Below are 24,456 nucleotides of genomic sequence, written 5' to 3' on the forward strand. Positions count from 1 at the left end.
CACTTTCAGAGGTTTGCATCATTTGTAAACTGTCACAGAAAACAGAGAAGAGAGGAAATAATGGAAATGAAAGAAACGTGTGACATCTTGATGCTTGATGAGATGCTTTGCGTGTGTGCGTGTGTGCATGTGTGCGCGCTCGCGTGTGTGTGTGTACGCGTGTGCGTGTGTGTGTGTGTGTGAGAGAGAGAGAGGTTGCGTGAGAGTGAGTGTGTATCAGTGTCTGTTGATCAGGTGACTCTAATTGAAGCGGCTGTTGATAAGCTAAGATGCTTAAGTCAGTGGGTTAGTGAGGAGCTGGTGATCTGCAGCAGATGTGGAGCAGCTGCTTTAATCCAGAGAGATTTACAGGTTTAGTCTCCAGCTCAAGGGCATCGTGAGGATGAGCATCACACCAGCAGTAACAGACAGCGAGTGAGGATGAGCGGTGTGAGAGTCAGGTGCTGGTTTGACTGGATGGGATCCATTGTTTTGCTTTGATCGCTGTGTTCATATCTGCTGTCCATCCTGCTCCTGTCCTGTCCTGAAGAGTTCAGCTCCAAACCCAACCAAACACACCAGTGATCCTCCAGGAGGAAACACACACCATTTACTCTCATCTGACCGTTTGTGCATTTGTGTTTGAACCGGAGATCAAAAATCATCTTTTAAAATACTAAATGTCTTCAGTAATTTCACAGAGCAATAGTGAAATTCTGTTCTGTCAGGATAGTTATTTGCTTCCTTCCCTTTTTTTTTCTTAAGATAACTTCACTTTTCTCATTTCAATGCTGGGAAAGTGCTGATAGTGTATTATAGTTATTCTTTTATAGTTATACATGAAACCAGGGGTATTAAAGTTAGCTACAACTGAAACCATAAAAATAAATGTTCACTGAAATGAAATAAAAAAAACATATTAGAAACATTGTATTTAAAGCCTTTATGTATAGTGCATTATATAGGGGTTATTAAAGGGTATAATGTATTACAATTATTCATAATGTGTGTTGTAATACCTTATATCTTGTCGCAAATAATTATAACCAAATTTAAAATGCATAGCATAACAATGAATTGGTAAGTGTTATTCATGAGATTGTATAATGCATTATTAGGTGCATTAGAAGGCATAATTAATACATTAAAACCACTTTTAGCATGCATTATACATAAAGGCTTTAAGTAAAGTGTTACCAACATATTTTATTTAAGCTAGTTTTCAAGACAGCACTTTTCATTTTCTTTTAGTTTAGTTAACTTAATATGCTAAAAAAAATCACTAATAAAAATGAAATCTAATTTGAAATATAAAAATATATAAAATAAAATAATATTAACAGGATTATAGTAGTATCTCAGTGACATTAAGTGATGTTTTATTAACAAATTTCTGATTTATCCAATCAGCGCACAAGCAATCTCCTATAAATAACCAAGTATGTCCTACCTTCATTATCTCGACTTTCAGCATCCCTCCACCACCCCGACTCCACACCTTTAGCCCGTTCTACCCCCACACAGGGAGAAGCACTCGGGGGAGCACTTTGAGGCCGAGCTGAGCACCGAGCTCGGACCCCTCTCCCCGGACAGCACGCCAAATACGCTTAACCTTTACTCAGTTTGATTATATGTAAGTGTGAACTCATGAAACTGAATTTTCTCAGATGTGTACTGTAAAGCTGCGCTGAAGCCGTTTGTAGAGGAATAAGCGAAGGTTTGAGTGGTGTTTGGTGTGTGGTTGACGGTGTGAGTGATCAGCGATCTCTGCGTGTTCCTGATTTAAACACACAGCACCGCTGCAGTATTAATGGGGTCACCTGTGCTTTCTCGGGCCATCCTGCTCCGGCAACGCTGTTCGTTCCCGGGGAAGGACTCTGGCGCTCCTCTGAATGTAGGCCACGCTCTCCCTGCAGAGTAAGCTGCTTTAGTGCCCTACACAGCCAGTGACACTGATGAATCGGGCCGGTTCTGTTGGTCCCAGTGTTAATGAACTGCTTTTGTAAGCTGTTCAGATTTGTGTGTGGAGCGTAGAAGGATGTGTGTAAGGTTTGATTCGTCTGTTCATCCCGCAGAACAAACCTTCAGTCGTGTGTTTCTGTCAAGACAGACGGCTCTGTCTGTGCGAGCGCTGCTTTCATCCTCTGTACCTCCTTTGAGTTCTGCCTGATATTTCTGTGCTGTAAGGCTGCAGAAACAAGATGTCCCGGCCGCTGACCTGATCACACCATCTGATAGAACAGAAGAAAAGCACCTTTTAATAGGATTTTGAGTGTTGAGTTCCATGTTTGGAGAGCTCATTGATATGCTAGTGTACGGCTGGAGAAAATGAACCCTGAGCACATCTAAAACAGGGTTATTACTAAAACTAAAACCATCAAAAGTCATTGCTTGAAATAAAAGACATAACACTGAAAACTAACTGAAATAAAATAAAGAAGAAAAAATTATGAAGCTGAATTACTAAAATAACTAAACTAAATAAATGAAAATTTCACTCAGAATGAAGAAATCATTCAGAATTTGTTCTATTTATGTTCAGTTGTCTAGTGAAACATGTCTGAAACATCTCAATCTCATGGTTTAATTGCAGTTTTACACTCAAACTGAGAAGATGATCTTTTGTAATCTGGTCATTCAAGATGTTCGCTCTCAAAAATATAGTTTCCAGAATGGGATTTTCACATTGATTCTGTAAAAGACCCATTTATGGTTCCCCAAAGAACCCTTCAGTGATCAGTTCTTCAAAGAACCATGTTTTCCTAATGAAGAACATTTCATTAGTCTGAAGAACCTTTTTCTACTGTAGAAACCCTTAGTGCTTTCACGGATGTTAAAGGTTTTCATGGAACCTAGGCTGTATTTAAATTGTGAATTATTTAAAATGCAGGAGTTAAAAAAAAAATCCAATAGTTTCAAAGCAGCTTTAATGCAACATTGAGACAGAAATGAGACTTCATATCTGTAATATAAAGAACATGATTTTGAGAACTGACGACAAACTGATGAATCTTTGTCAGTAACAGAATTACAGCTGAAGTCAATAACAGCTGACCGTCTATAGATCAATGCTCCAAGCTTCTATATGAGCGGATCTTCAGCGTGTGACTTAAGCGGGTGTAAACTGCTGCGCTAGGCTAGCTCTGGTGCATTAGCATCTGTCTCTCCTCAGGGTGTTCAGCCAGAAAGCAAGGCTAATCGATACCTCAGTAACAGCAGAACCTGCACTGCTCATTTGAATTAGCTCTGTTCAATACTTTCCCATTCACACTCATTTGCATTTTAGCCTGAGAGTGTCTCATTAGCTTCCTGCGTGCTTCTTCTCCGCTGTAGGGCGCTAATGGTTGGACGCGCTCGGCTAAGTGTGTAGCGTGGGGAGCGCTAGAGCGGTCATCACCCATCACGCACGCGCTATCAGGGGAAACGATCTGAACTTATCAGCAATCAGCATTAATGTTGATGTAGTGTTGTTTATGAGCATTAATCATTTAGGACAGGCCCCATGCTAGCAGCACCCGATTAATCTGTGTAACGCTAGCACGGAAATTGATGATGATGAATTACAGCGTTTATCAAGTCAGTCTCCATTAGCAGAGGCGTTGAGGAGTCATCAGTGATCAGACACGCTTCCGCTAAATTCAGTCCTGTGAGGAGCAAGAGAGCAGCGTTAATAACATCAGATCTGACGCAGCGCTCGCCTCAGACGGGATTCAGAGCGACTGAGTTTGGAGGAACACTGCACTTAAAAACACATGATGATGATGATGATGATGAGCTGCTTGTTTCATCTGTGCATTACAGATAACATCTATTTGAAAATTTGCGTTGACGTTTTTGGAGATGTGAGCTCCAGAGCGTCCGCAGCCTCACCTCGGCCAGATCTTCTGGAATTTACCGCTGGCTCTGATATGTCTCTATAGAGGTTAAACATGAGATAGAATTAATCTAGCAGACAGTCTTTTTTGTCAATAATCTATTATTTGTTCCAGAGTAAATAATTTTTTGTCTGAGGGCAAAGTATCATAACATTATATTTTATGTAATTTTAATGCTTTATATCAGAGCGTTGCTTTTGTAGTTTTGACTGAATTACTTAGTGTTTTAGTATGGTTTCTGTTTTGGTTTTCAAAACTAATGTGAGAACAGTGAAGAACAGAGAAGGTGCCAGTAAAAGGTCCGTACACCATACTAATCAAGCAATTACAACTGTTTATTGTTGGTACACACAGCTGATATCAATAATAATGATAATGATCATAGGTGAATGCATAAAAGAATAGTGATAATCAAAAATAAACATATTAAAGAAGGATGATCATAAGCCAGTGCATAATACAAGAATGATCATGAGTGAATGGATAAATTATAATATTCGTAAATGAATAATACACTAACTTGAGCATACACTAAAACTAAAACCACAAGCAAAGTATTATAACCAATATACAACCTCAGAACTGTGCCATCATCTTCACCCTTCAAAAGATTGGGGAGCCCGTTTCAGTCACAGTAGAAGACCAACACCTGTCCGAGAAATGCCGTGCGATGCGCACTTATCCCACGGCTGAGCTTCCACTGTTTCTGAAAGAAACCCCATGTTTTATACTTCACAATTAGGTGCAGGTTAAGAACAACCCTCCAAGTGAGAGAGAAAGCAAGTTGGTCAGGCTCGCTCCCCCTCCCAGTTGGGTGCACCCGTTTTAGTTACCAAAAGATGAAATCCTTACTCGGCAACATCTCTGAGGTTTCGCAATAAGTGTGTTGTGCCAGAATTCTGCACCTGGATGATCAAACGACAACAGTTTCCAACCTTATCTTGAAGGTCAATGTAACCCCTCTCTTGTGCTTTCCCAGGAGATTGTGATGTTGTTTTGCACCAGTTGCAACCTTGTCCCTAGCATTTCAGTCTCTAAATGTTCATCCATTGAGCGTAACACAAAAAACAACCCATCTCTTACACTTAGCAGATTATAAAAGTTGGTTTTATTAAATAGTATTGTTCAATAAATAATATTTTATATAAATAAAAGTAGCATTTAAAGTAGCCTATTTAGTATTGAGAAGCAAAGTGTGTGTTTGTAATGGTGATTTTAGTTACATTATTCCACCATTAGATGGTGACAAGAGACTATTTTATGAGTGAGTCAGCAGTAAAGACTTTTATATTGAAAGAGACTGTAAACAAGGACAGTATTTTTTTTACTTTAAACAGCATGTAAGATGCAGCCAACAGCTGAAAAGATACTATGACAAAGATATCGCTTTTCGAGATAGATATAGAGTGAAAATAGTTTTTACACTGCGCCGATGTGTTTCTGTTTATGTAGTTATATATAATCAAAGACATTTTAACGAATGTGAGATCAGCTCTGCCATGACAGACTCTGACTGAAAGAGTAAACTGGCTGTAGAAGTAGAGCATTTACATTAATGTCTGTTACAGTGTTCTGAATGGACATTACCAAGATCATCATCTTTCCGTCTGTAGGCGTGCAGTGTGGAGTAGCTTGTGTGTTTAAGCCTAAAGTTAACTTCAGTTGTTACGCATACAGTGTGCGTGATATAAATTTCACCCAAGCATTCTGGTCAAACCTGAAGTATACTATCTGTGGGCTTCAGATTACAAGCCAGAGCTGAGGGAATCAAGAAAAGCATTTCACTGCTAAACAGAGAACAGAACAGATGGAAGAGAGAAGAATCAGATCAGAGAGACAGAGAAGGAGAACCTGATGTGTGAGCGTGTGAAGGTGCGGTCATCTGTCACGATGGACTCTGAGGAAACACTTGCTGAGGGAATGAGTGTGCTGACATGAGAGCGAATGATAAAGCGGCGCTCTCGCTGAGACGGATGACTCTTAACCTGTGCACATCTGTCACACACACACACACACACACACATTACTGATACGCTGTATAAATGTTTGATAAGCCATTTAGAAACACCTCTAAAATATTCATAGAGGTCGCTGTAGAAGGACATTCAGTGGAAACACAGGTGTGCGATGGAAATCTGGAACTAGAAATCAAACCAGCACATGGAAATGAGCAAAATGAATATAAAATTTTAAATATAAAGACACACATGTTGTGAAATAAATGCTAAATCTGTTGGATTGTTCTGTAGTTCTGTGTGGTTGATCGTGTAAAGGCTGATTCAGATGAAGCAGGTGTCTGAGACGCTCTTGTCTTTTAGTTCTCCATTTATTTGAGTAGATTTGCATTTGATGTTCTGAAGCTCTTGGGGTTTAATGTGCCAGTTAATGAGGAGAATGAGTGACATGTGGAACAAACAGATTATATCATTATGTTTCTGGAGTAGAGCAGGATTGTGTGTATCAGTTACAGTTTTTTACAATCATTTTTGCACTAATAACAGAACCTTCATGTAATTTTTCAAAACCTTAGACACATAATTCACAACCATTGATCAAAATGGACATTTTTCAAAACACTTAACACTTTTTTCCAAATGCTTGGATACAATACACATAAACCAAAGATCTTTTGTTCATTGAACTAAAATCACTGGTTCAAAATGACACAACTTAACATCAAAGTATTACTAATTCAAAATGCAGCTTACACATTACATCTGAATTGAGTGTTTCTTCATTTCACTATAATGATCCAACTATCAGTTGATACAACTGCTTAAAATGCTATGTAACTGTTGCATTACTTGTGTGTATGTGTATTGTGTGTGTGTGTAGTGTATATGCATGTGCGTGCATATATATATATATATATATATATATATATTAGGGCTGTCAATGTTAATGCGATAACGCATGCGATTAATCAAAAAATGTTAACGCTTTAATATTTCTTTAACGCAAATTAATCGTTTGATAAGGTTTGACCCCAACTTCTTGCCGTCATCGCAGCCCGGAAGGTAATCATTGCCTGCGTCCCAATGTGTACACTATCCATCCTAAATTCTATGTGATATTAGTAATTTTCAATACTATTTAGGGCAGATAGGGTGGGTAGTATGCACATTGGGACGCAGGGATTGTGTGATTATGAGGCGCCGGGCTAGATGAAAGTGAAGCGAACGCAGAGAGAGAGAGAGAGAGAGAGAGAGAGAGAGAGAGCGAGGGAGGGAGGGAGAGAGAGAGAGAGAGAGAGAGAGAGAGAGAGAGAACACACAGAGAGAGAGAGAGAGAGAGAGAACACACAGAGAGAGAGAGAGAGAGAGAGAGAGAGAGAGAGAGAGAGAGAGACAGAGAGAGAGACAGAGAGAGAGAGAGAGAGAGAGAGAGAGAGAGAGAGAACACACAGAGAGAGAGAGAGAGAGAGAGAGACAGAGAGAGAGAGAGAGAGAGAGAGAGACAGAGAGAGAGACAGAGAGAGAGAGAGAGAGAGAGAGAGAGAGAGAGAGAACACACACAGAGAGAGAGAGACAGAGAGAGAGAGAGAGAGAGAGAGAGAGATGTATACTCATGTGTGATAAGGGTACAGTGAACCAGTGTTGCCAGGGTGACGGTTTTCCTGCACAATTGGGCTATTTTGAAAATATAATTGTGGGAAAAATTATAGAGTCATGGGTTGCGGTTTTTTTTGGGCTACTTTTATAATGTACCGCGGCCGCCCAAAGTGTATATATACACATGTGATCACAAAAGGAAGTTATTACAAACACTCGATGGCGGTTTAAAGTGAGTTCTGAGTAAAAGTGCACTATTAATCTCATAAATTGTCTTATGTAGCATGATGCTAATGTTAGCTCTAATGCACCTGCAGAACAGGTCCAATTCTTCTTCATAATGCATTTCATCATAATACTTCATGTAAAGTCACAAGAAAATGTTTTGCTGTATTTATTTAGAAATACTTTTGATAATAGCTGGGTAAATGTGTACTGGGATTGAAGCGATGTGGCTTAGTAAATATTACATTGCCAGAATAAAGGCTGATAATGGCTGAATTAAAACAAAAGAATAATAAGGATAATGTCTCATACCTGGAGGAGATGTGAAAGCTTCTGTTTCCTTAAACTAGTTTGTCATGCATTTCTTTATTTCAACACATTTACAGGTAAATCCTAGTATTTTAAATTTGCGATTAATCGTGATTATTCGTCCACGACTGTGATTAACGCGATTACATTTTTTAATTGATTGACAGCACTAATATATATTTATACACACACACATACGGTATGCATACAGTATATATACAGTATATATGTATACATGCGTGTGTATGCATGCACGTGTGTTTGCGTGTGTGTGTGTATTTTGTGTGTGTGTGTGTGTGTATTTTGTGTGTGTGTGTGTGTGTGCATTCATGCGTGTGTGTGTGTGTGTGCGCGGTGGAGGTCACGTCAGTGTCATCTCAGCTGTAATTGCGTGTGGATGCCGTTCTCAGATCAGTGTGGTGGATTTATGATTGTCCTCCTGCGTCGAACGAGCATTCGCTCAAGGCCCGGCTCCGCTGACGGATGATGGATGTGTGAGGCTGCTGTGGGATCGTGGCTTTACGCCTTGACAATTCTCTCGGAGGTCGTTAGAGTTCATATTCCTCCATCAGTTCAGACTGCAGGTGTCAACCGTGCTGGAAAAGGGTAACACTTTAGAATACTGTTTCTTACTTACTGCATAACTAATAAGGAATTATTGAAGAACTAAGAGGTGATTAATTCATTAACACCTAACTCACTACTGTTAACTACTACGGAAGATGTGTTAACTAATCAGTATGTAATACAATTTTATGATTGTGTTAAGTAACAGTTAGCTAAACAATAACTAATGTATTCTGTCATACCTCAAGAACTACTATTAATTATCTACTAGTTAAAGTTCAATAAAAATAAATATGAAATAACTACTACTGAACAATTATACGCAAATAGTCACTATAATAATCAGGTTGTGGCCCACAAATCAAGTACTTGAGCAAAAGTACAGATACCCAATAAAATATTACTCCAGTAAAATTATAAGTAGGCCTATTAATTTTTTAAATTACTTGAGTAAAAGGACACTATAGTACCAACTTTGTTACAGTCCACTACTACTATTATTAGCCTATAATGGAAATGAAATATGCATTTTGTTTGCTGCACACCCAAAAGGACTCATTATTATAATTGTACATAACGAGGGGTGAGAACCAGAAGGGCAACTGACAAGTGACATTTTGGGTGAAATGGATATATTTAATATATATATATATATATACTGGCAAAAGTATACTGTCATTGTTACAGGGCTGACGAGACGTGAAACATGCGGATCCATATGCAAAGCTTTATTATGAAACATGGTCAGAAAACAGGCAGGGTCAGAGATCGGCAAACAGGTATGGCAAGGGCAAGACAGAGCAATCCGTGGAGCAAGCGTGGGTCGACGATCGGCGAACAGTATCCAAAGGGGCAAGGCAGAGAGATAATCCAGAGTCGAGAGCAATAATCCAAACGGGGAGCGAACAGAGTCCAAACGGCAAGGCGAAGGGTTAATCCAGGAAACACGGGCAGGGTCAGACACGGCAAGATAAACAAGGCAAGACTAGGACTATAACAATGGCTCTGTAAAGTTGCTATCGCTAGGTGAGTGATAAACACTAACAATACTCGGCCCGAGCAAGAGCAAGTCCCAGACTTAAATAGTGAGTGAGTGATTGTGAAATGATAATCAGGTGTGTGTGATGTGGGAATGGTGACAGCTGTGATCTGTGCAATGGATTGTGGGAACTGTAGTCCAGTGTGCTGTGTGGTGAGTGAGTGACATCTGGTGGCGAGTTAACGGAAGAGCATGGCCAGGATTCGTGACAGTCATCCATGAGTATACAAATGTTTATTATAAACGATTGAAATCAGTGCACAAAGTCAGATCAACCTATGGTAAGTGTTTGTTTTGGCCCTCCTGTAAAGTTAGTGAAATGTCACTTAAGCCTTTCTGGTTCTCACCCCTCATGTTTTTGCCTGTATGGTAAATAATTTCCTTGTTCTGTAGGAAATCTGCTTCGGAAAGGAACCGCAACTCAACTGTCTTGCCATAACTATCCAACTTACTACAGATACAGTACACTCTGTAAAATGGTGCTTTGTTAATTAATCAATTAATCAATTAATTTATTTTCTGAAACACTGGGATGAAGCTGTTGGGTCATATTTGTTTTTTAGTCTTAGGTAGTTTTTGTGTTGTGTTAATGCCTAGTTAACGGCAGTTTCCCTGAGCCCAGCTCCCGTATAAGTAATTAATTCCTTATTAATTACTAAAGGTTTCGCTATATTTTCACTTTAGAATAGGCCTACTCTTGCAGGTTCAAAATAAGTCCTGCATAATTATTTGATAATTATTTATTAATTACTAATGAGCTCCCTATGTTTTCACTTTAGAATACTGTTTCAGGTTCTAAGTAATTCTTGCGGAATTATCTAATAATCCTTTATTAATTACTAATGGGTTACCTGTATTTTCACTCTCGCTCAGTCCCAGCCTTACATACAGGAACTGAATTAATAGTAATATGGTATATGCTGAGGAGGCACACATACAGTACTGTATATAAAATATAAAAACTAAGGTAAGTTATCGCATGGCACTGGAGAGGTGGTGGGGTTCCTATCAGATGCTGATTTCTTACAAAACAAACTCAAAACAATTCACTATACAGGCAAAACCTCTGTTAAATATATTGCATTTATTAATATTGCATTTTCATACTGCTACTACTACTAATAACATTTATATGAAAGGGTCACAACTCAATGTAATTGTGTATGACTGTTCATTAGTAGTTACTTCATAATTATTTTTATTGAACTTTAACTAGTAGATAATTAATAGTAGTTCTTCAGGAGGTATGACAGAATACATTAGTTATTGTTTAGCTAACTGTTACTTAACACAATCATAAAATTGTATTACATACTGATTAGTTAACACATCTTCCGCGGTATAATAACCTTTTTTATACCTATCTAACAAATCACTGCTAGAATTCAGCTGAACCCACTTTCCTATTAATCAACTAAAAATGGCCACGCAAGTGCAGACACTGACAAGATACGAGATACAGCACGAGACCAAACGCCATTTCAGCAACTCTCAACACAGTAAACTAAATGTGTATCTCCATCTGCTCTACTGTTATAAAGATCTTATTCATTTATTGAATGTATATTGATGTATATTACAAGCATCAGAATTCCATCATATAAATATCAGCATCTGCAGCAAATTCATATTTTTGCTCAGTTTGAGTCTCTGAATAACATCGAGCTGTTTTTTCCTCCATATTCTGACTGTATCAGACTATATGAGCCATAAAAGCACAATGGATCAAACATGATACAAAACAAGAACATGCTTTTTTTTATATTTTGTCTAAAACTTCCATGCAGGGTTAATTTCATGCACACACACGCTAGTGCTGAGATCGTATTTTGCAGCAGAAATGGATCTTTTTTTTATTATTTGTATCAGGTTTGGTCGTAAAGGGCTCATGTCATGATGAGGAATCAGATGTTTCTTGCTAGATATTGGAAGTTAAATCGTTTTCTCCTGTCTGTGGATCTGCTGCTGTGAAACACAATGGTATTTTTAGCCCGACGCTGGCGTGGCTCTGTGTGTTGGTCGGTGTAAGCGGATGGCAACAGATGGAGTGTCAGCGTTTGTCTCCAGGCCTCGCTCGTGTCTTATAGGACGTGTCTCACTGCTTATAAAGCTTCACAATCAGGCCCTCTCCTGCATTCTAATTGCTAATTAGTGCTTATTGGCTTCTTTTAACACACTGTCTGACCTCTTTAGAAGCAACTGAAGGGGAAATGTGTTTATAATGAGACTGAGAGTAGTTTAATGGCACTAGTTAGAGTCCGGAGACAAGTGAGAAACTTCTTAGTCATTAATGCTTAAACAGGGTGAAGAGCTCAACACTGCACAAGCACTTTATAGTATTTATTTATTTAATCTGTCTGTATTTATTTGTTTATTTATTTATTTTATCCATCATTTTAGTTCAATCTACTTTTTTATTTAGTCAGTTTATTTTAGTTGGTTAATCTACTTGTCTTTATCTTTCATGTCAATGTTTATTTGTATTTATTTATGATCCTTTTGTCTTTAATTGATCTATTTGTCTATTTTGTATTTTCTCTTGTTATTTATTTATTTTGTCACTTGTCTGTATTTATTCATCATTATTTAGAATCCAGTTGTTGTCTGACAGTCATCTGATTTGATCTGATGATGTTTGTGACACAGATGAGCAACAGATTCTGCAGTCAGAAGTGATGTATATACAGCTCGTCTTCAGCAGGAAACATGATAAAAGAGGAGAGATTAAAGTCATTGTGTTTCTTACAAAGGAGCAAAAAATCCAGATGAAAGGGAGGAGAATAAAATCAGAACGTTCTGTGCTCATAAAATCACCATCATTGCAGCAAACCAATAACAGTCTCACAGACAGATGGATGAGAGAGAGACACTCCATTCCTTAGAGAAGAAAGAGAAGAACTTCTGCTCTAAAGGCTGCAGTAATCTGATCAAAAATACAGTAAGAAATACAGAATATTTCAGACAGTGAAATATTATTATAGTGTAAAACAGCTGTTTTCTGTGTGAATATGTGTTAAAGTGTAATGTATTTCTGTGATCTGCAGCTGTATTTTCAGCATCATTACTCCAGTCTTCAGAGTCACATGATCTTCAGAAATCATAATAATATACTGATTTACTGCTCAAGAAGTGTGTGAGTGTGTGAGTGAGTGAGTGTGTGTGTGTGTGTGTGTGTGTGTGAGCGAGCATGTGTGTGAGTGTGTGTGTGTGTGTGTGAGAGCATGTGTGTGAGTGTGTGTGTGTGTGTGTGAGTGTGTGTGTGTGTGTGTGTGTGAGCGAGCATGTGTGTGAGTGTGTGTGTGAGTGTGTGTGTGTGTGTGTGTGTGTGTGTGTGTGTGTGTGTGTGTGAGAGCATGTGTGTGAGTGTGTGTGTGTGTGTGTGTGTGAGAGCATGTGTGTGAGTTATGAGGTGTGATTTGTGCATTTACTTTGCAAACTAAGCTATCTCCTGGAGCTGAAGAGTGACGAGCACTTGTGCTGATCGCGAACAAAACAGAGACATTTGATGCCGTTTCACTTACCGTCTGCAGTTCTGAATCATGACCGGGATCTTTTATAGCTGGGACTGCTCCATCTTTCAGTATTAAACGATGTGCAAATCCAGCGTCACACTGTGCCTTGTCTTTAAAACGCTCGTCAACAAACACACTGCATCCACTGTTTCCATAGAGTTTTTCGGGAAGGTGAACAAGGTTATCTTTCCCTCTCAACCAAAAACACACTTCTTTGATGGGCGCGCGCGCTCTCACTCTGGTGGAGGTGTGCACGGGCGCGTTCTTCTGGGAGAAAAGCCCATATAAGGAGCTCCACCCTCGTTTACGTCATCAAGAGCCAAGATCGGGAAAAATTCTCCGAAACTTGTACGAACCCGGAAGTAAGATTTTTGGCACAGAAATACTGTCCATTTAATTAAGGTAAATCAATTAATTAAATCTTGCAGTTGGTATTTGACAGATTTTACTGTAGCAATTTGATAAAACTATACATTTAGTAAACATGTCTAAATGAAATGCCTAGCTTAAAAAAGGTGTTAAAAATGACCCAAAGCTAACCCAGTGATGTGTTAATATTGCTATATGTTGTTGTGTTAGTATAGTTTTGACCAATACATTTGTTTACACAAATATTAATCGTTGGATTATTTGGCTAAAATTTTGCATTAACCAGTATGCTATTGTTGTTGTTATTATTATTATAGTCATGTTAAATTTAGAAATTTAGTTAAGTTCAGTGCACTGACAATATTTAGCCTACATTCAATTAGAACCATTTTTTTTCAAATGTATTGGTTGCAATTGTTTTAATTTACAAACCAAGCAATGAAGACACAAAAAGAAACAAGCTGAAGTCAAGTAAATGTGATTAGAAACTCTCATAAGCTGACAGTGTGTTGAGGGAACACCTCCAGGAACAAACCAACACATGACACGGCATAGGGAATGCCCAAAATGAACAGGTAGCAGTCTTTAATTGGGCTTGTTAGTGATGTAACAATATGTATTTATTTGTCAATTTATGTAACCTGGAAGTACCCTTTGAGACACAGTGTGTCCTCTACCAAGGAGAGACTGTCAAGGCAGCAAAAGGCAAAAACAAAACACCAATATCTAGAAAACAACGTAAAATGTTACTATGGTGGTGCTTTCATTATTATAGACAGGCTGCCAGTTCATGAATAAAGTGAGGGCTTTATAAATCATTTTCCATGGGTCAGAGCACACATTATTTTTTTCTGCCTTTTGTCTGTGGTTTTCGTTAAGTACCACTTTCAGTTTTTTTATCTGAAGTTATTTTAAGAAACTTTAAAAAATATGTGATTATTATCCTATGACTCTGGAGGATAACTTTAAGTACTACAGTCTTGATCACTCAGTTGAAATGACTGACAGTTTTCAAATGGCTGTTAATCATCTGAGCTTTATTAATTTTTTGGAACCAAGTCAGTTTGACTTGTTCTCAAGATATAGGCATTTTGTTGAGGAATGACCAGACCAGACAAATAAAAACAAGATAAATAAATAAGCAAATGAACAAATCATTTGGACAATTGAACTCTTCACAATTGTGGGCTATTTTTTTTTTTTGCCATGAAGATCTGTGGATTATATATATATATATATGCCAAATTATGTGCAAATTTCAGGAACAGGATAACTTCATAAAGATTTGGCTTTACTGAAAACAATAACTTTACAGACAAACACTAAAATGAAATATAACCTTGTTGATGCTTAGGCTACGGCAAGGATTCTAAATAATCCTTATTTTGATTGTATCATGCATTCCCGTGGAGTTATTAGCAAAAAACAAGCAGGCCTAATTACTGCGCCACCTTGTGGCTTTTCACCAAATTCAGTAGCTACACTTGATTTCACACAACACATGACTACTCGTTTTATAATGCTAAACCATTCGGATTACACATCATTAAGGAACTGCTGGCCGCAAAATTAAAAAGTCATAAATTCCTTTATGATTAAAGGAAATCAAATAATAGCTTGGTTCTATGATTCAGGGGAACAATCCTTTTGTTTCTGGCCCTTGTGGTTCAAGGGTTAACAACATACTTGAGTGACGGGGCAAATATTTTACACTTACACTACACTTACAGTATGCTTACACACTAACGGTCACCTGATGTAAGATGAGAGACATTTACAGTGTACATATAGTAAACTCCCTTTAAATCATGATTGTCATATTTATTTGCACACATTTGTAGGTAGTGTATTTTAGCGAATAAAAAAGGCAACCTCACTGTTTCCCAACCTTGTTCCTGGAGGCACACCAAACAACACATTTTCCAACTCTTCATCATCACATCTCAGTCAGCTCATCACCTCTTCAGTGGAGACTCCAAGACATGAAGCAGTCCGAGGAGGGAGACGTGCAATGCTGTAGAGCCTTCAGGGTTAGGAAACACTCCACTACATGTCTAAGCTTCAGAAAGACCAAGACAATGTTTCTTCTTTTTAGAAGAGGTGAAAAATGATACATTTACAGTACATTCAAACACAGTGTTGTACATTGCCCTGCAGGCTGCATATTTATTCCAGACTATATATGCTTGTTGTTTTACCTAGGCAGCAATATTACCTTAAAGCACACACATAAATAAATATATAAACATATAGAAATTAGATATATATTACTAATAGTAGAAACTGTTGTACAACCCACAAAAGCATGAAAACAGTGTGTTATGATCATATCCCAAGTGAAAAAAGTACAATAGTAAAGATAATAGAATTTAGCCTAAGTATTAAGCTAATATCCAGGCGTTTATCCAGGCGTTTATTCACACGTTTATCCAAACGTACGTTATCCAGGCATTTATCCACACGTTTATCCAAACGTACGCTATCCAGACGTTTATCCACATGTTTATCCAAACGTACGTTATCCAGGCGTTTATCCACACGTTTATCCAAACGTACGTTATCCAGACGTTTATCCACATGTTTATCCAAATGTACGTTATCCAGGCGTTTATCCACACGTTTATCCAAACGTACGTTATCCAGACGTTTATCCACATGTTTATCCAAACGTACGTTATCCAGGCGTTTATCCACACGTTTATCCACACATACGTTATCCAGACGTTTATCCACATGTTTATCCAAACGTACGTTATCCAGACGTTTATCCACATGTTTACCCACACATACGTTATCCAGGCGTTTATCCACATGTTTATCCACACATACGTTATCCAGGCGTTTATCCACACGTACGTTATCCAGGCGTTTATCCACACGTTTATCCACACGTACGTTATCCAGGCGTTTATCCACATGTTTATCCACACATACGTTATCCAGGCGTTTATCCACACATACGTTATCCAGGCGTTTATCCACACGTTTATCCACACGTACGTTATCCAGGCGTTTATCCACATGTTTATCCACACATACGTTATCCAGGCGTTTATCCACACATACGTTATCCAGGCGTTTATCCACACGTTTATCCACACGTACGTTATCCAGGCGTTTATCCACATGTTTATCCACACATACGTTATCCAGGCGTTTATCCATACGTTTATCCAAACGTACGTTATCCAGACGTTTATCCACATGTTTATCCAAACGTACGTTATCCAGGCGTTTATCCACACGTTTATCCACATATACGTTATCCAGACGTTTATCCACACGTTTATCCAAACGTACGTTATCCAGACGTTTATCCACATGTTTATCCACACATACGTTATCCAGGCGTTTATCCACATGTTTATCCACACATACGTTATCCAGGCGTTTATCCACATGTTTATCCACACATACGTTATCCAGGCGTTTATCCACATGTTTATCCACACATACGTTATCCAGGCGTTTATCCACATGTTTATCCACACGTACGTTATCCAGGCGTTTATCCACACGTTTATCCACACGTACGTTATCCAGGCGTTTATCCACACGTTTATCCACACGTACGTTATCCAGGCGTTTATCCACACGTTTATCCACACGTACGTTATCCAGGCGTTTATCCACACGTACGTTATCCAGGCGTTTATCCACATGTACGTTATCCAGACGTTTATCCACATGTTTATCCACACATACGTTATCCAGACGTTTATCCACATGTTTATCCACACATACGTTATCCAGGCGTTTATCCACACGTTTATCCACACGTACGTTATCCAGGCGTTTATCCACACGTTTATCCACACGTACGTTATCCAGGCGTTTATCCACACGTACGTTATCCAGGCATTTATCCACACGTTTATCCACACGTACGTTATCCAGGCGTTTATCCACACGTACGTTATCCAGGCATTTATCCACGTTTATCCACACGTACGTTATCCAGGCATTTATCCACACGTTTATCCACACGTACGTTATCCAGGCGTTTATCCACACGTACGTTATCCAGGCATTTATCCACGTTTATCCACACGTACGTTATCCAGGCATTTATCCACGTTTATCCACACGTACGTTATCCAGGCATTTATCCACGTTTATCCACACGTACGTTATCCAGGCATTTATCCACGTTTATCCACACGTACGTTATCCAGACGTTTATCCACACGTACGTTATCCAGGCATTTATCCACACGTTTATCCACACGTACGTTATCCAGGCATTTATCCACACGTTTATCCACACGTACGTTATCCAGGCATTTATCATGAAATTACAAAATGGCGGCGCGCACAATCGCAGCGGCTTCTCTCTCTCCCGACAGAACGGTGTTTTCGTGTTTTTTGTCTTGTAAGTCGCAATGTTTTTGCACATCTTCGTCTCGTCTACCTGTCTGTAAGCGCGCATACAGTCGTGAGTTTCTGCTCGATGTCGGCAGAATCACATTTTTTGAGTTAAACTCAGCGCACGCCGAAGAGCTGCGGGACCTCGGTCTGTTCCGAAAGCCTACTCCATCACCGACCCCCACTACTGCATCTCGCCCACAGCGGATGATGTAACAGTCACAAAGTCCATCACTGTCCGGGCCAACCAGAAGCCGTGGATGACAGGGGAAGTCTACAGAGGACTTCGTAACTAACGTAAGTACCCCCCCCCCCCCACGGCTCCCCACACAGCCAGGACCAGCCACCCCCACCTACTTACAAACTGTAACCAGCACCTCTCACTTGTGCAGCATTGGACTGATCACTACCTCATCCAGCATTGACTGCAAACTACCTCCTCGGATAGTCTCATAAAAAGACTGTTCTCCTGTCAATTTAACAGACTGGCAAGCTCTTTTTGCACTACACATATATCTGCACAGTTTTGGTTTATTTAACTGGTTTGCACTCCATCTATTCTGCCATGTGCCTTATGCCACTTTATCAATTTCTTTATTTTTTTTCTACAATGTCCTTACTTGTATAGCTATAGAGTTGTATGTACATATGTTTAAACCGTATTATCTGTATTTGAACGTGTTTAATGTTAACTGTAAAAAAAATCCTTTCTCAGCTCCAACACGTGACCATGACGTCTAACGTCTCATATCTTACGTCTGACGCCTGATTACTATGGGATTTTGGCCAGACGCCTGGCGAGCGTATACACGTTAGTTCACCTCTCAGTTTGCTTCGCGATCGCAAAAAGTGCACAAATCACACCTCATAGATTTGTAACACCTCATAGTGAGTGAGCGAGCGTGCGTGCGTGAGTGAGTGAGCGAGTGTGTGTGTGTGAGTGAGTGAGTGAGTGAGTGAGCGAGCAAGTGATTGTGTGTGTGTGATTGAGTGTGAGTGAGTGAGTGAGTGTGTGTGTGTGTGTGTGTGTGAGTGAGTGAGTGTGTGAGTGAGCGAGTGTGTGTGTGAGTGAGTGATCGAGCGAGCGAACGTGTGTGTGAGCGAGTGTGTGTGAGTGTGTGTGTGTGAGCGAGTGTGTGTGTGTGTGTGTGTGTGAGCGAGTGTGTGTGTGCGCGTGTGCGTTTGTGTTTGTGTGTGTGTGTGAGTGTGTGCAGGGGAAACCTCCATGCTGATCGTGGATGTTTGGTGATGAACTGTAAAGCGTCTCATACAGAGGATCAATCCCAGATTCTCTGTCACTCATCCATATTCATGAGCATCTCTCTTCTCTTTCATCATCAGGAGCGTCTCCTCCGGCTTTGTCTCTTCTCAGGCTGTCGTCTGTCAAGTGTTGCTCTCATGAGGAGCATCAGACAGACAAACTCAATCGGACGTGCCGCTGGGATGCACTTCTGTCTCTGACTCCTCTGAAGTGTGTTCGCAGGAATCATATGCTGCTGATTCAAGAGAACGATTCAAAATCAAGAGGAGCGTTCACCCAGAAACTAGAGCTCTGTCCTCCTCGTTTCCTGCTTTCTTCTCTGAAACTGAAGGAGACTTTATGAGAACTGTGATCTGTTCAATTACAGTGAGATCAAACTGAATCGCTTCAGCTTCTAGAAGCGATTCCTAACAGTCATCCATATGGGTCTGTACTATTCAAGTCCTCTGAAGCCATTCACTGAAAACCTGCTGTAGCTCAGCATGGCGTCTTTATGAAGTTGTGAATGCCAATTAATGACTAATTTTAGTTGAGATTTTCAATGAATCAATTGATCTGCTTCACAAACCTGCTCCATTTACAAATTGGACTCGCTTCGGATGCAATGAGTAATGGTCCACTGGAGGTGAATATTATATAACGCTATCATATGACTCGAAAAAACCTGAAAAGCTTCAGTCCATGTTTATTTTTTTTTATTGTATTAAAACAGTAACTAGCACAATGTCTTTTTCAAAAGAAAGTCGGATACGGATTTGAATGACACAAGGGAGCATGCATGATTTTGGGGTGAACTGTCCCTTTAAGAGTGAATCATTTTGATTTATAAGCATTTAACAGTCACTGGCGAGTTTCCCTTGATAAACGTGGAAACTGGCAGAGAATGAGGTCTCTCCTCATCTGTGTCCCTCTTGGATATTTGCCTTGAACAGATGGGACAAATTGTTTTTTTTTAGTTGATTTACTTAAGCTAGGACACTTCCAAGATGCTTCTGTACCAAAATATATACAATATATTACAATAAACAAGAAAGGACAATTATTACACAATTAGTTCCAGTCCTGGTCAATGAGTCGTTTGAATTGTTCCCAGAGCCAATTCTTTCAAAACAAAACAAGTGACTATTTCTGACATAGAAAGATGTGGTTCCAAATTCAGCATGATTCATTCAGGTTCAAAACAAGTGACTCTTTGAGTTACTGAAGCATTTGTTCAAGTGATTTGTTCATAAGACTGGTTTATTCGAGAGGATCCAATTAGGTTCCATTTGGTTGATTTTGCTGTGTTTGTGACTAGCAGTTGTGTCGTCATTTTTACTTGAGGACACTTGAAGTTTCTCTGAGGCTCGATGGAGATCTGGACTGATGAAGGGTTATTGCAGGCTGTTATGCAAATCAGCTCCCTTCTAAGCTCATCATACGAGTCTGATCTGGAGCTCGACATGCACAGCATGTTTGATGACATTCACATTAAGGCAGTGTTATTATTTTATTCCTACAGATTCATCAACCTTGAATTTATGTAGAGTAATAAAGAGAGAAATGTGTTTTGCTGTACCAGTCACACACACAAACACATACATAAATGCATGCTCAACAGCAGCGGTGTCATATTAGTCTTCGGTGTGCGGCTGTTTTGCTCACTGAGGGGTAAAATTGAAAAGCGGTCTTAGTTGTTGAACAAACAGCAGACGGTCGTTGTGTCCAGCGGTGCTCAGAGACGTAACCATCTTTCAAACACACACACTCTTCAGCAGACACGGGTGGTTAAACACACTTCACCAGGAGAGATTGCATTACTGGACGTGTTTCATTGAGTCCATTAGCTCACGCTAACACACCGTCATCAACTGTATGTGCTCACGAACACACGATGATGTCACATACAATTACTGATGAATGAATGTGTTTGTGGGTGTTTTGGAAATGTATTTTTTGAAAATGTATTTTAAGAAATGTCTCTGTTTTTTTAAATAGAAGCTTATTTCATGAATAGTGTCTTCAATTTAGATCCGTTGTGCTGCTCGGTGTGCTGGTGCTTCTAGAATCTTATTCAGATTCGTGATTTGTGAAGCAAATCACTTACACTCCTTCTTGAACCAGTTTGGCAAATTCAAAGGAATCAAATTGAATCAAAAGCTTCATTTGCAAACTGGATATCGCTGTGACCGATTAGAAAAGATTGTCGCAAATGTAGCGAGAGGCTCTCGAGATGCAAAGCTGCACTTAAGTACAGTAACAAAGTATTTGTAATTTGATACTATACATCACTATATATAAACTCAGTATTGTCACAAATTAACTTACAATTTCGATATATAAACTTTAAATTGCGATATATAAAGTCAGAATTGTGATATATAAACAGTATTGGGATATATAAACTCAGTATTGCGATGAACTCAGTATTGTGATTATATAAACTCAGTAAAGCGATATATGAACTCAGTATTGTGATATATAAACTCAGTATTGTGATATATAAACTCAGTATTGCGATATTTAAACTCAGAATTCTGATTTGTATTAACTCAGTATTGCGATATATAAACTCAGAATTCCGATTTATATAAACTCAGTATTGTGATATATAAAATCAGTATTGCGATATATGAACTGAGTATTGTGATATATAAATTCAGTATTGCGATATATAAACTCAGAATTCCGATTTATATAAACTGGGGGTGGTGATGGCGCAGTGGATAAGACACATGCCTTTGGTGTGAGAGACCCGGGTTCGAATCCACTGTGAGACACCAATGTGTCCCTGAGCAAGACACTTAACCCCCTAGTTGCTCCAGAGGCGTGCGACCTCTGACATGTATAGCAATTGTAAGTCGCTTTGGATAAAAGCGTCAGCTAAATGAATAAATGTAAATGTAAATAAACTCAGTATTGTGATATATAAAATCAGTATTGCGATATATGAACTGAGTATTGTGATATATAACCTCAGTATTGCGATTATATAAACTCAGAAGTCCAATTTATATAAACTCAGTATTGTGATATATAAACTCGGTATTGTGATATATAAAATCAGTATTGCGATATATGAACTGAGTATTGTGATATATAACCTCAGTATTGCGATTATATAAACTCAGAAGTCCAATTTATATAAACTCAGTATTGTGATATATAAACTCGGTATTGTGATATATAAACTCAGTATTGCGATATATGAACTCAGTATTGTGATATATGGACTCAATATTGTGATGTATAAACTCAGTATTGCGATATATAAACTCAGAATTACGATTTATATAAACTCAGTATTGTGATATATAAACTCAGTATTGCGATATATGAACTCAGTATTGTGATATATGAACTCAATATTGTGATATATAAACTCAGTATTGTGATATATAAACTCAGAATTCCGATTTATATAAACTCAGTATTGTGATATATGAACTCAGTATTGTGATATATAAACTCAGTATTGTGATATATAAACACAGAATTCTGATTTATATAAACTCAGTATTGTGATATATGAACTCAGTATTGTGATATATAAACTCAGTATTGTGATATATAAACTCAGAATTCCGATATCTATAAGCTCAATATTGTGATATATACTCATTATTGTGATGTATTAACTCAGTAGTGCAATATATATACACAGAATTCCAATTTATATGAACTCGGTATTGTGATATATAAACTCGGTATTGTGATATATAAACTCAGTATTGCAATATGTAAACTCAGAATTCCAAATTTATATAAACTCAGTATTGTGATATATAAACTCAGTATTGTGATATTTAAACTCAGAATTCCGATTTGTATAAACTCAGTATTGCCATATATTAACTCAGAAATCTGATTTATATAAACTGAGTATTGTGATATATAAATTCAGTATTGTGATTATATAAACTCAAAATTCCAATTTATATAAACTCAGTATTGTGATATATAATCTCGGTATTGTTAAATATGAACTCGGTATTGTGATATATAAACTCAGTATTGAGATATATGAACTCAGTATTGTGATATATGAACTCAATATTGTGATATATAAACTCAGTATTGCTATATATAAACTAAATATTGTGATATATAAACTCAATATTGCGATATATAAATGCAGAATTCTGATTCATATAAACTCAGTATTGTGATATATAAACTCAGTATTGTGATATATGAACTCAATATTGTGATATATAAACTCAATGCTGCGATATATAAATGCAGAATTCCGATTCATATAAACTCAGTATTGTGATATATAAACTCAGTATTGTGATATATGAACTCAGTATTGTGATATATAAACTGAGTATTGCGATATATATATACACAGAATTCCGATTTATATAAACTCAGTATTGTGATATATGAACTCAGTATTGTGATATATACTCATTATTGTGATGTATTAACTCAGTAGTGCAATATATATACACAGAAATCCGATTTATATAAACTCGGTATTGTGATATATAAACTCAGTATTGCAATATATAAACTTAGTATTGTGATATATGAACTGAATATTGTGATACATAAACTCAGTATTGTGATATATAAACTAAATATTGTGATATATAAACTCAGTATTGCGATATATAAATGCAGAATTCTGATTCATATAAACTCAGTATTGTGATATATAAACTCAGTATTGCGATATATAAACTCAGAATTCTGATTTATATAAACTCAGTATTGTGATCTATAAACTCAGTATTGCGATATATAAACTCAGAATTCTGATTTATATAAACTCAGTATTGTGATATATAAACTCAGTATTGCGATATTTAAACTCAGAATTCTGATTTATATAAACTCAGTATTGTGTTATATAAACTCAGTATTGCGATTATATAATCTCAGAATTCCAATTTATATAAACTCCGTATTGTGATATATAAACTCAGTATTGTGAAATATGAACTCGGTATTGTGATATATCAACTCAGTATTGTGATATATAAACTCAGTATTGTGATATATAAACTCAGTATTGTGAAATATGAACTCGGTATTGTGATATATAAACTCAGTATTCCGATTTATATAAACTCAGTGTTGTGATATATAAACTCAGTATTGTGATATATAAACTCAGTATTGTGATATATAAACTCGGTATTGTGATATATGAACTCGGTATTGTGATATATAAACTTGGTGTTGTTATATATATACTCAGTATTGTGATATATGAACTCAGTATTGTGATATATAAACTGAGTATTGCGATATATATATATATATATACACAGAATTCCGATTTATATAAACTCAGTATTGTGATATATGAAATCAGTATTGTGATATATGAACTCAGTATTGTGATATATACTCATTATTGTGATGTATTAACTCAGTAGTGCAATATATATACACAGAATTCCGATTTATATAA

The 24,456-nt window shown here is 37.8% G+C and overlaps 1 protein-coding gene across 1 annotated transcript in view; it reads left to right on the plus strand.

The window, feature by feature from the left end:
* The window catches only part of LOC306888454 (neurexin-2-like), a gene marked incomplete at its 3' end in the record, with an annotated part of 552,351 nt that overhangs the window by 228,316 nt on the left and 299,579 nt on the right, over window positions 1–24,456 (plus strand). The window lies entirely within an intron of this gene.

This window comes from Barbus barbus, assembly GCF_936440315.1.
Source record: "Barbus barbus genome assembly, chromosome: 2".
NCBI classification, from domain to species: Eukaryota; Metazoa; Chordata; class Actinopteri; order Cypriniformes; family Cyprinidae; genus Barbus; species Barbus barbus.